Genomic DNA, 16,796 nt, shown 5'->3' on the forward strand with positions numbered 1-16,796 from the left:
CACGGAAAATTGATTTCATCTCTCGATCTTTTTTATTTTGATCAGTTTTAAAAAAAGTATAATTGAAAAAGTATAAAGTGAATGAGGGGTTAATCACTCTCAGGTTCTATGTACACCAATAACGGGATATGTGTATTATTTCGAAATTTCAACGCTTTGCTTAAAGCTAGGCGCACGTGACGGTGTGTAAATGAGGAACAGTTTTTTCTGGTATAGGAAGGCTTTCGAAATTTCGAAGTGCTCACTGTTTAAAGCTAGGCTCACGTGATAGTTGTGTAAATGAGGATCAGATTCTTCTTGGTATGAGAAGAATTTCGAAATTTCGAAGCACTTAAAATGTAGGCGCACATGACAGTGTGTAAATACGGATAAGTTTTTCTGTTATAGGAAGACTTTCGAAATTTCGTAGCACTTAAAGCTAGGCGCACATGACAGTGTGTAAATGCGGATTACTTTTCCTGTTATAGGAAGACTTTCTAAATTTCGAAGCGTTTTTTATACGTAGACATGCTGGTAGAAAGAAATGAGATGCATCTTTGTAAACTCACTGTGCTTAATTGGGTCGTAAAAATATTACAAAGGTAGCCTAGCTTTTAAGGATTACGTGAGCGTCAACACGCACGTTACTCCGAGTGAGTAGCCCCTCGAGAGCGAGGTTTGTAGTAAGGGAAGTCAAATTAATAACTAGCTTACAGTTCAATGAACTGAAGAATTTCAGTTAAAGAATCGAGCAGAAAAAAGAATTAGGTCGAGCTGCAAGGTTTCGGATCGAGCTATATCTAGGATAGGGTAAGTGAGAAAAACTTTCCAAGTTTTGTTGGAAAGAAACGTCACTGGTTTAAGATGTCGTAATCAATCAGGGATTTTTTATGTGTGTGTGAAGAAGGAAAAAGAGGGTATAGAAACTTCCATCATAATTCTATCGGCGGATTCAGCAAACTAGAACGGGATGGTTAATATTATCAGAAGCATGTAATACTTCTCTTCGAGAGAAGTGTACCACAAAGCAGATGTTGTAATTGTAACATGATTCTTCCCAACATCACAATATTTAGAGCAAGGTTACTAAACCGATATATAGTTCCCTCATCATTACTCTATTAGCGCTTAACTATTTGTCAAGAAGCATGCAATTGTGCGGTTTAATCCCACGTCAAGACAATCAAGGTTTGTGGGTTGGTTGCTGAGGGTTTAGTACCAACAAACAGTTAAAGAATTCACCCTAGCACGGTGCGATGTCCATCTGAAGTTTGATGAGCAGAAGAGCAAACAAAAAGGGGATTAGCCTGGGAAGAATGATGTTACATAACAAAAAGTATTAAGAGGATACAGATTGTCATCCTTCTTCAATTATCCCCTTCTGATATTATTAAAAAGTCAAAGTCACGGATGATTTTGAGGTTTTTTTTATAAGCGTGGGAAGATTGAGAGTGGTTCGATTCGGTTCATTATGGCTTCAATCAAAGGCAAACTGGAATAACAGAATGTGTGGGAGGCGGTATCTAGAGCGTAGTTGACTAAACTGAGCGCACTAAAAGGTACAATAGCTGTAAGACGAATAATTTTCTCTGTTTGTCTTTAAATTGTATTTATAGAATAAAACTAGGCTAGATGCAAAGTCACCAACGTGGAGACAAAGACAATACTGCACAAAACCAAAGACGCTCGGGAAATTAGCCCCAACAATACTTTCAACCTCCTACACACGTCCAATTAAAATCAAATTAGGCTTAGGTAATCAATATCAAAGTTTCAAAATTGGAAATTGAATATATATATATATATATATATATATATATATATATATATATATATATATATATATATATATATATATATATATATATATATATATATTCAATCAAAGTCGGAAAGACTACCATACCTAAAATTCCTTTAAAATGTAGCATAAGTTCATAAGATATGTTCTTTCCATAAGTTTGTCACTGGTAACTTAGAAACTAGAGCTTGTCATGAAGTGATTGAAGTGGGTCATAGATTCGAGGTAAAGCGAAGACGCCTAGTGAGGTGCAGTCAAAGGCTTAGTGATACGGACTAAATAGGACCTAGATGGAAGTCCAGCAAAATTAACCACCAAGTGTAGGACTTCAATTCTAGCTTCCGTCGTTCTCGAACTAGCTATCTCGAGCTGTAAGTCTCTAGCATTAACGAAGTATGTCATACTTATGGTACATATCTTATAAACTTATGGTATAGGCGACAGAATTGGCTTCGTTCACGTAAATAGTCCTTGAACCCCTTTTAAGTTTTGGTATCGTTGAACGCAACTCGAACCAGAGAGAGAGGGGGGGGCCAAATATTAATTGAAGCGATAAATTTATTAGCCTCCTCTAGAAGCGCCAGCTTCGTAAGCAATTTATACGAGATCAAAGCTCGTCCCAACTTTAAACAATGCCGCTCCCTTAACTAGAAAAGATGAAAGAAAAGGGGTGCGCATAGAGAGATGAAAGTATGTTATTAGAAGAGAATGGTTACAGTGTCCCAGATTCAATTTACAACGCCTACGAGCTAGGCTACGTTTGTTAAGATTACCCATATTTTTCTCTAGTCAGTACTAATTCACCTACTGAATTTTTACACTGAAATACGTGGGGAGATTTTGCCAAACAAGCGTCGCTATAATGTCTAATAAATCTGTTATTTACGATGAGATTGTATTAACTGGAAATAACCCACCATGCACTTTAGACTAATTTATACGAAAATATGTTAAATACACGATTAGATACTTGTTGCCTATGCCTACCCAATTTCAGAGAAATATTTGTTTACCTAGTTTACATATTTAGAGTTTAAAAATAGAAAATTTGCATACTAATTTATATTTTCAAATTGGGAATATTTTGCATGATCAAATAAACAATTAAAAAATTAAAGAAAATTAATAATTGATTAAGAAATGCGTGGAAATGATGCTAATTTGAAATTTTGCATTTATCATTGGTCTTGATGAATGAAAGATATGGAAATCATTGTCTGCAACGTTAGGCATAGGGCCAGGTAAGTAACGCCAAGTATATAGCGTATCAAGGTGGTAGTTAGTGGTAATTTGTCACCTAAATATATCTAAGTTGGGTAATTTACAAGAATTTGATTCTGTCATATCCAATCAAAATTATATTTAATCTGAAACTTTTATAATACAATCAAGATAGTGTTTTCAAATGAAAGATCAATTAAATCAGGTAGATTCTCGGAAAAATTATCGCAATTAAAAATAGTAGAGAGAAGCAAATTAAACTATAAAAACTTTATAAACAAAACAGCATCAGCCGCTGGTAAAATTCCCCTTTTATTAGGTAAAGGGTTGGTCGACTTTGCTATGGAATTAATCCTTTTATTGGCATTTAATGCGGCGAGTAACAAGGGTCTTTACTTCCTTCCTTTACTGGCAACATTCTTTGAACCTAACCTCTCACCGCGCGCGGCAATTGCCATGCATGCAAGCCAGCTAACACACCAAGTAGGCTTCTCCTCGACTTTTCATCTTCAGGCAAGAATTCCTATTATTAAACCTAAAGGTCTTTCTGAAGCTTCTCATCACGTGGTACGGGTGCCGCCCACGGAACGATCCTTCAATTTTCCCCGCATCATCCTCCTACGGACAAAACGGTCTTTCTCTTTCATCCCATAGACCTAAACTATTTTCCACCCTCGTTCTCGATAGCGTCTTCCACGAAAGCCTAGCAGGGATTAAGGGTCATTACCGAATGACAGGGACGACCCTAATATAGATCATTCCGTAAGGCACCTTCCAATTCCCACACTATCTCCCGCCGTTTCACGATTTTGGCGGGAAAAACCATTTTCTTCTATGACGCGTACGAACGACGTGTGGGTTGCTTACCCCGAGGGATACAACACTCCATTTTATTTCCGTTTCAACTTAAAAATAGCAACGAAGTTGATTAAAAATACGGCACCTAGTTAGCGATCCGTGAGGCAGAAAAGTACGAGGATATAGAGTGTCATCCTTCTTCTATTATATCCTTCTGGTAAAATGCAACAGGTAGAATCTTTTCCACGTACGCCAATGGAAACTTCGTTAATTTTTTTAAAAGTCGGTAATAATATATTGCTAATTAAACATAGTTATCTATTGAATCTCTCGCAACTGTTCGTAGTGTCGGTACCCTCGATATCATATCCGCAGAGTAATTTTTTCTTTCGATTATCAATATTCATCTAGACTTATACAACGCGTGTGAAGTTGGCCCTTGTATATTTTCTAACCACTTGTTTACCGATTTTTCTTCGTCACCACTTGTTACTCCATTGACACACTGGAAATGAACGTATACCTGACGTACATTTTTGCCCATTTTCGTTTAGTGGCAGTTAAGATCCCTAAAAACGACTTCACTCAAACGCAATGATGAAACGCGCTTGAGTAGAATGTTCAGCGGAGTGATTCATAACGTAGATGAATGTACATAAAAGTAGTTCAAGTCCTTTCTCAATGTGGAATAAACTTGAGGATGGGAATCGTTTAAAGTTATATTGGATGTAAAGAACTATACTTATTAAGGCACTAAATTTGAAGCGACCCCTTGCTTTTAGTATATGGTCAAATATAATAAAACCTATATTACCCATAGAGGTTTTTCTTAGAGGAGAGGGGTGATATGGAGTAGTAATTTCCATACGTATTACGTAGGCTATGCTTGAAGGAGAGAGAAAGAGATGGAGTAGGTACCACCATACCAATAACGTTGCCATCTACCCCATCTACCGCAGTGAAGTCTTCCCAGAATGCTTTGCGTTTCGTTAGGGTCGTACGCCGAACGGAAACGTAAAGGATACCCACTATGTCTTAAACTAGATGCTAGCTCTCGTGCAAATACAATGGGCGCTACGCTGCAGCACTTAACCATCGCCTACCGAAGGATAGGGGCGTGCGCAAGTCCTCTGGGAGACTTTCACTGCCGTACATGGCTAGTAACATTTTTACTCCATTTCATGCTTCTTCTCCAAGGTTTTTTATACCTTTATTTATAGATGTGTAATTTCCTGTGGTTAGGAAATTAAATAGTTTATAGGAGCTAGCTAAATCCCCGTACTGCGTGCGTCACTGGTAATCTTGGCTTAAATAATTCAGGATATCAATGCTAGTATACAAGCTAAAATACAACATATCGTAATCTATAGAACGTTTTAGTGTACACGTTTTTAGGTCAATTCTTGATTTCTCTGGTCCAAAGCTGAAGGCGATAATAGAAGAAGGATGACACTGTGTATCCTCTTAATACTTTAGTTATGTAACATGATTCTTCCCAAGCGAGGGATCCATTTGTTTTCTCTCCTGCTCATCAAACTTCAGATGGACATCGCACCGCGCTAGGGTGAATTCTATAACTGTTTGGTATTTACTAAATCCTCAGCAATCAACCCACAAACCTTGATTGTCTTGACGTGGAGGGACCAAAACACACAAGCGCAAGCGCCTTGGCAAATAGTTAAGCCCTAATAGAGTGAGGATGAGAGAACTATTAATCTTAGTGGTTGGTACACTTCTCTCGAAGAGAAGTATTACATACTTCTACAAAAAATAAAATGACGAACTAGCATTTTGAGCGATATATTGGAATCTTTCTGAGCCAAAATGGTCTAAATCCATCTTGGCTGTACTTTTTTGACCTATTTTCATACAATGCTGGCAGAAATAGAGGTTTATAAAATCTCCCACTTGTCAGACAGCTAGCTACGAGTTAAGAAAGAAGACGGTGTACCCCCGCTTATCCCAGAGACTTTTCTTGTCGCAACTACAGATTGAAAAGCAAGGTCAGTGACAGCTTGGGAGTTTTTTAACAGCCCACAGTCTTCGATGGTATTCGATACCCTACCTTCTCGGATTAGAACCTATTTTTAGCTTAACGGCCATGCACCATGCACCACGTCTATCGACGTAACGGCTCTAACAGCCTTTACGGAAAAAAACATAGTATCTTATGAAAAAAAATAAGACTGAGTAAGTGAGTGTGAGAGAGAGAGAAAGGGGAAAAACACGTTGAAGCTGTTTGGCCAGTGACAAAGACGAAACGACACCGTGTAAAGGAGTCGAGAAACTGTCAAAGAAGCGGCAAAATGAAATTTCATATAAATTTTCTGCGCAAGAGATATACTTCTTTTTATTATAGATTAGATGGTGCGTTTGGGAATATGGTCCAGTTATAGAAAGGGGTGGAATATGCTAAGGAGTGTCTGAGTCTTCTCTAACATCTTAAACATACAGTGTGTGTTTCTTATGCTATTGTTGACCTATTATTACTTTGTGCAGGGATAGGTTTAATTTGAGAAGTAGGAATGGAGAACAGAGTAATCTAGGCGCGCGTCAAAGTCCCGGACCCCCTTCCACGGGACGGAGGGGTATGAAAGAAGGGGCGGGTCATAGCGACAGAAGTAAAGAGGAATTACGTATTTTTCGCCGTCCCCGTCAGCAACGTCATCAAAACGTAGTTTAAGTGAGTCACTAAGATAATTTAAACTTTTCGTTACGTGTTGGAGGGAGGGGCTCTATACTGGGCTATGAGTCGGACTGAAGTAAATACTAACCGTTCTCCATTCCTACTTCTAAAATTATATCTATCCCTGCTTTGTGTTAGTTTAATTTAAGGGATCGCTAACAAAACACTCCAAACATAAATTAAAAACTATGGCCCGAAACGACATTTTCGACTCACAATTATTTCGGACAGACCTTTCAGAAACACCCTTTACATCTTAGAATCATATAGAAATGATAGGGGGTGCTACTGGGAATAGTTTGTGACTGCTGCGGATTTGAAAAATGATGTAAAAGGGATGCTGGAACCATCTTTTTATTATATCCACATTCGTTTTCCAAGATATGGAAAACCGCAGCCCTAAAAGTATGGCTTGAATAATCTGATAAGTTTTGATTTATAGCCTTTTACAAGCTTTCTTAAGCCTTGGTTAAATATCAAACAAAAATAAGAAAGGTAAAATACTGAAATTGGTGTGTAGATTATTAGTCTGCGTTTAAGGGGAGCCACAGTAGCCGACTTTAAGATTGCAAATACATCTTTGCGCGTCTTGGCATATAAACCTCTCTCCTCGTGGATTTAAACTAATGAAATATCATAAAATTTAGGCTTAAGACATTTAAATATCCGCGGTTCTAGCAAACCATTAAAGATTGTCAAGGAATTTGAACTATTCATCTTATTTCTGAAAGCATTTTGCAGCAGAATAAAAAGAACAAACAAAAACACTTTCTGAAATTTATCATTCTTTTGACAAAGTGAGAAAAACTAGGCTACCACCTTTTTCGAGTTATAGAAAATGTGCAGAACAACGGAGTATGAACGGCCTCTACAAAAATAGCCTAAAGATAAAATTAGGCCTATAAGGCAGCTAGCTAAAAGAATGAAACAAATGAAATAAACCCAGACAACAGTGAGCTCCGAGAGCTTTAAACAAAATATAATGTAGAATACTCGATCCCTTCACAGACCCGAGGGAAATTTTGTTTAGTAGAAAAACAAGAAAACCGTGACGATTTTGATTGTTCGATATCGTCTAGGCCTATAGGGTTCAAAGTTAAAAAAGAAAAAACATAAGGGCAATGCTTCTGGGACGCAGAATAATCACAATGGATTTGGAGAAATGTTTTGGATAAAACTGTGTGCATGCCCAAATGTGAGTCCTTTTCCAAAGAGTTCATTCTGCATAAGAACTCCACTTTCATCAGAGCTCGTGACCTCTATTTGGATTTCAATCCAGGAGCTAGACCTACACGATAAGTTCACGCTATTAGACTTAACCCTAACACAACACACGATCCGTGTTCATTCTGCTACATACTACATTCATGTATTCAAATAAATTCAATTTCAATTTTAAAGTAGCCAATACTGTTACTCGATTTCCGAGGATAAACGAGGTTATCCAAATAAAGAGCCTTTACAGGGTGGTTAAGCTATTCAAGGAGGACCTTGCTCGGATTTTCTTAACCCAACTATTGATTTTTCGTCCTTACATTAACTACAAAACAGTTATCATCATTTTTCGTACTCGAATTTAGGACTTATGATTTATAAGCCGTTATTATAATAACAGCGTGCTTAGGATTTGAGAAATATTCCCAAGGTTGTAAAGTAATTTCATGGGAGCCCAAAGTAGCGTATCGTACCATTCCATCATTTCGAGGGACCAATCACTCAGAGTAATCGGTGTACACTTTGTAGTAAATGGATCTCTTAAGCTCTCGCGAGTTACGACCTTCAATTTAAAGTTTCAAACTAGGCTTAGCAATAACACAGCGTGTATAAGATTAGGCTTAAGCCTAAGCCCAATTTCTAGTATACTTTTCATCTTCTACATTTAAAATTTTGAAATTATTTTGAAAATAATAATTATATTTACACGTACTAAGTAATAGACGTGAGTTTAAAATGTTAAGATTTAAATGAGTCTTGCCCTTTAATACAGATCTATTTCTTGATAAATAAAACTTAGAAGACATCAATTCTGTCTTTGGTCTAACTACGGACTGCCTCATTACTTAACGGGGTTTTTTTCCTTCTGTGGTATAGAACGTCTTGAAAATTTTCCGCCATGCTTCTTCTAAAATGCGTAATTTGGCGGTTGAGTAAGAAAATGGGATTGTCTTGGAACGAAGGAAATGGGATTAGATGTGGACCTCTTATGGGGTTCTTAGTTTAGACCTTTTTTTTATTAGAAAACTTGGGTCTAGAGTCACTTGAAGTAAAGTCATCTTTCGCTGCAACTTAATTGGATATTTTATAATGGCGGAAAGTCGAAATCAAGTTGCGATAGAAAAGGTCTATATTGAAATAAAAATGTTATAGAAATTTACTGAAATAAAGTTCTGATTGAAAATTTTGTGAATCGAATAATCCAAGGATATTTTGGCAAATGGTTCAATTTAAGGATAGATTATTTCTGTAAGAGTTTGTTTCAATTTGATTTTATCTACATCAATAAGCAAACCTTAAGTATTTAAAATTTAATAATAATATCTTCAGAAATTAAAAATATTTTCAAAAGTTGAAAGCCAACTTACAGGCTGAATAGCCATAATGCTTTTTCTATGAGCCCCTTTAAAACGTTTACCCGCAATACATAGATGTATTAGAAAATAAATTTTAATACTAATACTAATAATCTACGCCCAGCCCAAATCACTTAACCAAAAATGCCGATATTTTGCAAGGACGCTTCTTGTAAGTAGTAGTCAAACATTACGAAATATTTTTACAATCCGCCGCCATCTTGAAAAATGGCGGCCAGAAATGTAATAAAACCTTCTTTGGAATAAAGTCTGTGAATTTCAACCGATTTCATCAATATTTATTATACCGGTTCCCTATATTCTACAGTCGGGCCTCATGGCTTTTGAACTGTCATATTTTAAAACGGCAACCAGAAAACTATAATAAAAATTTCCCAATGAACTGAAGAGTTTTTCCACTAGATGGACAAAAAATATTTTTTGCGTCACTCAGAGACAACGTGGATCACATATCACCTAATCTCTCCTTACTCCTTACTTTCTAAAACTAATATTTGCCTTTGATATCACTTTCAAATAATTTTAGTAAAAATAAAACAATTTTTGAAGAATATCTGTACTATTCTTGTAAACTAGAAAATATGAAAATGTAAAAAATAAAGGCATGGGAGATTCCTCTGGAAAATTTCGACAAAGCATAATATAAAGCATAAACGTCAAAACCAGTAACGGAATCGGATATAATACATTTTGAAAAACGGAACTACAGAAGAAAGAATCCTCCAACCCTAAACAGAATTAGATGAAAAAAGAAATTAAAGAAAAATAAAAATATCCAATACACAATATGAAATAAAGTTTGAGATTCTGTTTCCCCCATGTGAGAGTTATACCTTGGGAGAAAACTTTTCCAATTTTAGTTCTCTTTGCCGTTGCAGTTGCAGGAAACCCCCAAAACTAAAAATGCCAACAGAAGGGAGAAAAATATCTTTCCGGGTCATAAGTTCTTAAGATATGTTCCTTCCATAAGTTTGTCACTGGTTACAAACTGGAGCTTGTCATGAAGTGATTGAAGTAGGTCATAGATTCAGGGTAAAGCGAAGGACGCCTGGTGATGCGCTGTCAAAGGCTTAGTAATGCAGACTAAATAGGACCTAGATGGAAGTCCTGCAAAATTAACCACCGAGTGTAGGACTTCAATTCTCGCTTCCGTCGTTCTCGAACTAGTTATCTCGAGCTGTGAGTCTCTTTTGTAGCATTACGAGGTATCGGTAGTGTCATACTTTTATGGAACATATCTTATAAACTTATGCTGGGCGCAGTTTCGCATAAGAGACTGGCAAAAAAAATACTACTACCGCAACATTCAGAAAAACGAATTTTGGGATTCTGGGTACGTCGGTAACGATGCAATATGGAATAATATGACTGAAGAAAGAACGATAAAGATTTCTTAGAAAGCTTAAGAAATACAGGCGAACATGATGACCTGGAAATAACTCTAGAAGTAGTTCGTTTAACAGTGAATGTAATGCACTATATTGCAAAGGAAACTGCAAGCGTAACCTCATAATACAATGGATGGTGCTTATGCAAATATAAACAATACAAGCTTGCATTTCATCTATAACTCGCATCATGAATCACTGCGTAGACATTTTCACTTAACGCATCTAGACGGATTTTATGGGAAGAGCTAGACTTATCATAATGTGTGACGAATTTTACCCGGAATCTATCTCGAGGCGTCTTGCACCTAGCGCACGCACCTGACCTAGCGTTGCTATCAACCAATGAAACTACAGTTAGACATAGACAACTATCTAACGATAATTTTTAATTTAAATTTAAAAACACTTTTAACCCTTTAATTATTTCAGTAATATTTATTTAAATTATAATGGACCCTTTTGTAAATATGAAAAATTTCGTAAAAGGATATCCAATGACAATAAAGCGTTTATTTATTTATTTACTTATAGTACTCAAGCCCGGCCCACAAAGCCCGCATCGAAATTAGACATGGGTGATATGGAGGCTCAATGGTTATTGTTAGCTTGCAAGAATTTCGACATCAACACACAGTTTCTATTCCAGACTTACGAGTGGATGGTCTTGGCAGAGTGTGTCTACACTGATTTTTTTTTCAGGTTTTGTATTCCCAAATGAGCCATGTTAAAATGCAACGGCCAGGACCCCGGCTGTCGCGACGAAAAAGTATGGCCAACATTATAAAAAAAGGGGACAGAGTTTCTCTTCATTTTTTAACTCATTCCATATTCCGTGTGAGATTTCTCGCCAACTGCTTGTAAAATATACATTTATTCACCAAAATATTTAGAAATAGGTGTCAAAAAATTGCTATATTTCAGTGCTAAAGTTAAGAACATCTAAAAACAAATATTTCAAAGCCTAAAAATGGCCAATTTACGACTTCACAGGACCAATAAAGCATGTTTATTAAGATGTATTTGCTAGTCACGAGTTTTCTCATATTTATTGGCCTACTTTTGTATAACACACTAAAGTTTCTGATGCTTCTCTTCGAGAGAGAAGTGTACCACAAAGCGGGTGGGTTAATTCTAATAATGTTCCCAACATCCCTTAACTTTTGGAGCAAGATTACTAAACCGAATCATGCACATACGCGATAAATAGTTCCCTCATCATTACTCTATTAGCCCTTAGCTATTTTTCAAGGCGCATGCGCTTGTGGATTTTTGTCCCACGTCAAGACAATTAAGGTTTGTAAGTTGACTGCCGAGGATTTAGTACCAAACAGTGATAGAATTCACCCTAGCACGGTGCGATGGCCATCTGAAGTTTGATGAGCAGGTTAACAAACCAAAAGAGTGTGAGCCTGGGAAGAATCATGTTACATGACTACAGTGTTTAGACGATACAGAGTGTCATCCTTCTTCAATTATCCCCTTCTGATAACACTAAAGTTTCTAATAATAACTTTAATACCGAGTGTTGTAGATTAAAACCCAATTAAATAAAACTATTAATAGATCCAATACGATTGAGAGTATAATCTACGTCACCAAAGTAATAACCGGACCCTAAAAACGCCCAAAATAGTTCTTATATACGTATAAAACACAATACTTCGGCCACACCTACATAAATCTGACTTTACTTAAATATGCTTGCTGGCTAGCTCGATCAGGTTCAGGAAATAAAACTTGGCTAATAAAAGCAGTAAATGAAAGGTTCCCAGTTGCACCCCCTCCTCGGGTGGGAGGGGAAGATAAGGCTGGAGGTCAACAGCCTTAAATGAACCGAAAAGGTCAAAGCCTGAAGTCGCAAAATATAGAAGAACAAAAAAAAATTTGCGCCTGCTGATCTAAGCGTACCTATTAACATTTTCCAGCAATAAAAGAGTCTGTTGGGAACAACTAAACTTGGTTCGGAAGATGCCAAGAGGAAAGAAGAAGAGGAAGTGATCAGTAAAATATGCCTTTAACATTTGCGGAAGTAGATTTACGCGAAGATATCAAATTCATAACTGGGTACTGACAGCTTGTCATGAAGTCACGTAGGTCATAGATTCGAGGTAAAGCGAGGCCTGGTGAGGCGCTGTCAAAGGCTTAGTACAGACTAAATAGGAAGATGGACTGCAAAATTGACTGTTCCTACACAGAGCTTCGTAACTTAAGATCGCATTCGCAGAAGGCACAAGTTCATAAGATATGTTCCATAAGTCTGTCACCAAGAGCTTGTCACGAAGTGACGTAGGTCATAAATTCGAGGTAAAGCGAAGACGCCTGGTTTTGCCGCTGTCAAAGGCTTAGTAATGCAGACTAAATAGGACCTAGATGGAAGTCCTGCAAAACTAACCGAGTCCGAGTGTAGGACTTCAATTCTCGCTTCCGTCGTTCTCGAACTAGCTCGAGCTCTAAGTCTCTATCATTACGAAGTATAGGTAGTGTCATATTTATGGAAGAACATATCTTATAAACTTGTGCCTGTATGTAAAGTAACTCCGCGTTGAAAAAAAGGACATTTTTTCAAATATAACTTTCTGTAAATAGACTTTAGCAACTTTCAGAGTCTAGTAGCCAGAAGCTAAACAGAAAGAAGGAGAAAAAGTGTTTTAGTATAGAATCTTCTGTCCCTCGCCCACGGGGTAATCAGCGTCAATTGGCTTGGAACAGCGTCCGATAGAGCCTTTGTCCCTCTTCACTCCTCCTCCTCTGTGATCGGTCTACACATCTCGACAAACGCTAAATCCCTTAGGGATTAATTAAAACCACGAAATTTAAAGCCCCGCCATTTTTCGTTAATTAAGGGAAAAGCTTAGTTGCTTCTAAAAATTCAATATTGTTCGTGACATAGCCTCCCTGTATAGTCCCTACATATTTAATGGATTAAGTTAGAGCGAGTGTGTCTTCTTTATACGGAAAATAATTTCAGAGTTTGTGACATTTATGCGAAGGACGTATAGAAAAGAAAAGAACTGAGTGTGACATTTACGACAAAAGTTTTGGAAAATTTGAATTCGATTATAACTGGAAGTATAGAAGAGACTTTATGAGTAAACAACTGAACATTTCAAATGGTAAAAAATGCTAGGGAAACATTTTGTGTAAATTATACGAAACCGGTTTTAAGGTTCTCTGAAAGTCAGTTATCTGCGAGTCACCATAGATTATATACAATAGAGGAGTAGTCACTTTAGCATTTACCAAATCATAAGGGAATATCTCACCAAATTTCTACAATTCATTTCCGGTTTTTTTGGGCTGATTGTCTTCTGTTCAAGACATGATTACTGTTCGAAAAATGTCGTCTGCTTCAATGTATACCCTCTAGATAGATGGGGAGTGATATTTAGACAAAGGTAATCAACCACGTGTCTACCAAGAAACCGTGTGCACATCCTGAAGTACCTTTAAAAAATTTAACAGGAACTAAATACATCAACCGTCTACTCCTCTATTGTATATCCTCTATGGAGTCAGTCAGTCAGTGGTGAATAGACCTTTTCGATGCAGAAAAAGTGGTAGGCAACCTTCAGTATTGGGACATACAAGGGGTTTAATGATACATTGCCATCCGTCACTGCGCATGTATTCTCATAATACAAAAATACCATACATCGCAGGCGCCAATAAGCGAGATGGTAGTTTTCCCCAGATTTTTGTAAAAATGTCTATTATATACTAGGCCTAATAAGGCTTACGACGTCATACTTCTAGTTAATGTCACATACGCCGGAATAGATGTCATTTTCGCTGGAAGATAAGTTGGCAAACAAAAACCTAGGGCTTTCCTTTTGGCGGGCCACATTAGATAACGAGGAAACAAGCATACATCCGGGTCATATATTCTTCCGCCGAATTTGAGGGGGCAATCTAATTACGGTACTATATTCAAATACGGGATGGTACAGTACCCTTTACTGCAACTAATAGAAGAACTAAAATGTCTCAAGGGGATTTGAGATGAAGATAGAAAAGAATCCAAGGCAGTGTTTAGTTGGAGAAAACTTTCTAGAGCGCCTTGGGCTCGTTTGGATATTCATCCGTGGTCTAATTAAGAGAATGTAAAAGGGGGGTAGTGAAAGAACGGGGAGGAGGAATTAAGGAATACGGAACTAGCTTTCTCTATTGTTTCGTCGTCGAGTAGACCCGGAAGTAAACCAGTAAAGCATCATCGCAAAGAGAGCTCGCTAGGATCGTGTTGAAATTTGCATACAAACGAGATTCGAGGAAGTATTTCTCGTTATCAAAAACGAGATATATGCCGACAGTTAGCTATGGAAGTTAAGGGAAGTTTTTTCTTTTTTTTTCAGCGAATCTTAATTTTAAGTGTGAACACGCATGATTGCGCATACTAGAAGTATATAATACTTCTCTTCGAGAGAAGTGTACTAACCACGCAAAGCGAGTGGGGTAGTTGTAACATGATTCTTCCCAACATCATTTTACATTTATTATAGCAAGGCAGCTAAACCGAATCACATACGCGATAAATAGTTCTCTCATCATGACTCTATTTGCGATTAACTATATTTGCCAAGGCGCATGCGCTTGTGCGTTTTTGTCCCACGTCAATTAAGACAATCAAGGTTTGTGGGTTGATTGCTAAGGATTTAGTACTATCAAACAGTTATAGAATTCACCCCACGGTGCGATGCTCATCTAAAGTTTGATGAGCGGGAGAGCAAACAAAAAGGGATCCCTCGCCTGGGAAGAATCATGACATTACATAACTAAAGTATTAAGATGATACAGAGTGTCATCCTTCTTCTATTACCACCTTCTGGGAAGTTTTTGTACGACATTGCGTAGCTCAATTTTTAATTTCTAGTTTAACCTACTTCTGGCTGCTGCGGTGATGTAAGGAGTTTAAGGGCAAATTCTTATCAGTCACAAAGCTAAGACCATCTAAGTCTATGGATAAGCATCAGAATAGCAATTAAGCTTGGTTAGCTTTGAATAATGCCTGAAGCGTGGGTTAATACCTGCCTGTCCATGGGTTTGGTGATGGTCTGAGCAAAAACTAATTACATCAAACGACATTTAGCTCTTGAGATTTTGCTACTAGTTCTGCATATATTCACCGAAATTAATATGTCAGCTAAAAAGGAGGTACAAAATATCCTTATTAAAATATCCCACAGGTTACATAGCAGCACACAAAGTAAGGCACCGTTTTGATATTACACATTTCAATAATTAATCTAAAAATGTAAATGACCATTTCAACGGTAAGAGGGTTGATAACATCGTCAACTCTACACGCTTTCATGACACAAGAAACACCAAAAACCAAGACCGAAAGCACATGCACTTTTACCTATGAATTTCATGAAATTACCATGTTAAACATCATGAGATGAATATTATTTATGATTAAGTTAATTTATTAGTACAAGATTACATACAGTTAATAGGAATGATTGCGTAGCCATTTTCTCAATGTATCTAGGCGGGTTTTGTGGGAGAAGCTAGACTAATCATATATATGACGAATTTTACCTTGCGAATAATCTTTCCCTCTGCCTATTGCGCCTGACCTCGAGTTGCTACCAACCAGTAAAATCACAGTTAAAAGACGTCAGCATAGAGGCGTGACCGATATTAAGTTCTCAAGCCCGGCCCACAAAACCCGCTTAGAAATTAACACAGGGCATATGAGGGCACAATAATTCCTAGCAGCTATATGTATTTAATAAATATAGTTCCAAAAGTTTTACTTCTTAATTATGATTGATAACATCCCTCGTAGGGGTTCGGTTTACAATATCTTAATTAAAACCGAAACATTCAATAGATAAGGTCTATATGGCTGAACGTTACACATCAATCAATGGCTGGATATTTAATTAATGACGGCGTGTACGTGGATTGAAACTTTGGAAGTTCGGTAACCTCGATTTCCGATTAAGGATGAATTAAATGCTAATACGAACGCGTATAGTATGTACTTAAGATTATGATTTAGATATTGAAATGATCCATTTAAAGGATTATAGTCTATATGGTCGTACTAAAAAATTTATACCCCTGACATATTGGGACTAATTAGGGAAGGTAAGGTAAGGTTACAGCGTCTCTTAAAGCAGCCTATAGGCAAATGAGATTAGTTTAGTCCTAAGTGCTTTAGGGACTATTTGGGACTTAAGCCTAAGTAGAGCTTTCATGACAATTTAAGTTTAGTTTATGATAATTCCAAACAACATTTGGAAAATTTCATAGCAAGTTCATAAGATATGTTCCATAATTTTGTCACTGGTTACTGAGAGCTTGTCATGAAGTGACGTAGGTGA

General features: G+C 37.1%; 1 protein-coding gene and 1 long non-coding RNA gene across 4 annotated transcripts in view; one reads left to right on the plus strand and one right to left on the minus strand.

Annotated features, from left to right (window-relative positions):
* Positions 1-16,796, minus strand: part of LOC149702681 (voltage-gated delayed rectifier potassium channel KCNH8-like) — a 99,302-nt gene that overhangs the window by 31,503 nt on the left and 51,003 nt on the right. The window lies entirely within an intron of this gene.
* LOC149702682 (uncharacterized) overlaps positions 10,050-16,796 on the plus strand; it is a 103,510-nt gene continuing 96,763 nt past the window's right edge. The window contains exon 1 of the long non-coding RNA XR_016381812.1: positions 10,050-10,094. This is a non-coding gene — a long non-coding RNA (uncharacterized LOC149702682). The remainder of the gene's footprint in view (positions 10,095-16,796) is intronic.

Source organism: Phalangium opilio, unplaced genomic scaffold, assembly GCF_054372755.1.
Source record: "Phalangium opilio isolate 3A_F unplaced genomic scaffold, DU_Popi_V2 ptg000017l_1, whole genome shotgun sequence".
NCBI lineage: Eukaryota > Metazoa > Arthropoda > Arachnida > Opiliones > Phalangiidae > Phalangium > Phalangium opilio.